The sequence below is a fragment of the Dipodomys ordii genome, unplaced genomic scaffold (genome assembly GCF_000151885.1).
Source record: "Dipodomys ordii isolate 6190 unplaced genomic scaffold, Dord_2.0 Scaffold89, whole genome shotgun sequence".
Classification (NCBI taxonomy): Eukaryota; Metazoa; Chordata; class Mammalia; order Rodentia; family Heteromyidae; genus Dipodomys; species Dipodomys ordii.
The window spans coordinates 6,357,670-6,359,366 of NW_012267305.1; positions in this window are offsets into that span (position 1 = coordinate 6,357,670).

Below are 1,697 nucleotides of genomic sequence, written 5' to 3' on the forward strand. Positions count from 1 at the left end.
ATTCCATTGTATATATATATATCACATTTTCTTGATCCATCCATCTACTGAGGGGCATCTGGGTTGGTTCCAGATCTTAGCTATGGTAAATAATGCTGCAATAAACATAGTTGTACTGGTAGCTTTAGTGTGGTCTTGTTTGTAAACATTTGGGTAAATGCCCAAAAGTAAGATTGCTGGGTCATAGGGGAGCTCTATGTGAAACCTTTTGAGGAACCTCCATACTGCTTTCCATAGTGGTTGAACAAGTTTACATTCCCACGAGCAATGAAGAAAGGTTCCCTTCTGTCCACATCTCCTCCAGCATCTGTTGTTGTTAGAGTCCTTGATTTTTGCCATTCTAACTGGAGTGAGGTGGTATCTCAATGTTGTTTAGATTTGCATTTCTTTTATGGCTAGGGATGTTGAGCATTTCTTCATGTGTCTATTGGCCATCCTTCTTTCCTCTTCAGAGAAGCTTCTCTTTAAGTCTTTAGCCCACTTATTTACTGGGCAGTTGTTTCTTTAAGGATTTGTTGTTGGAGGACTTAATTTATTGAGTTCCAAGTATATTTTAGATATGAGACCCTTGTCTGTAGTATGGCTATTGAAGATCTTCTCCCAATCCGTGGACTTTCTCTGGATCTTGCTAGCTATGTCCTTTGCCATGCAGAAGCTCTGCAACTTCATGCAATCCCATTGTCCAACCTTTCTTTGATTTGTTGTGTTTCTGGGTCTCTATTCAGAAAATTTCGGTCTGAGCCAAGGAGACCTAGGGTTTCTCCTATTCCATCCTGTAATGTTTTCAGAGTGTCTGCTTTGAGTTCAAGGTCTTTGATCCATTTGGAGTTGATTCTGGTGCAGGGTGATATATAAGGATCTAGCTTTAGTTTTCTACCAGTAGTTAACCAATTTTGCCAGCTCGATTTACGGAAGAGGCTGTCTTTGTTCCATTCTATTGTTTTAGCTCCCTTATTGAAGATTAGACGGCTATAGGTCTGTAGGTTCATTTCTGAGTTTTCAATTCTATTCCATTGGTCCTGATGTCTGTTCTTATGCCAGTACCAAGCCGTTTTGATTACTATGGCTTTATAGTAGAGTTTGAAATTTGGTATTCATATTCCTCCAGCAGTGTTCTTTCCGTTGAGGAGCGTTTTTTGCTATTCGGGGTCTTTTATTGTTCCATATGAATTTTTGGATTGCCTCTTCTATTTCCTTGAAGAATGAGCTTGGAATTTTGATAGGTATCACGTTGAATTTGTAGATAGCCTAGGGAAGTATTGCCATTTTAACGATGTTAATCTTTCCAATCCAGGAGCATGGAATGTTTTGCCATTTTCTAATTTCTGTTTTAATTTCCTTTTTCAAGATTTTACAGTTTTCATCATAGAGGTCATTCACTTCTTTGGTTAAGTTAATTCCTAGGTATTTTATTTTTTGTGGGGCTATTACAAATGGAGTTGCTTTCGTAAATTCAGCCATACTTTTCTTATTATTGGCATACGGAAAAGCCATTGATTTCTGGGGGTTAATCTTATACCCTGCTACTTTGCCAAAGTTTTGAAACAGCTTGTAATTTGGGAGTGGATTCTATGGGATTTTTAAATACAAGATCATGTCATCTGCAAAGAGGGAGAGTTTTATTTTTTCCTTCCCTACTTGGATCCCCTTTATGTCTGCATCTTGTCTTATTGCTGTAGCTAGGCATTCTAATACTA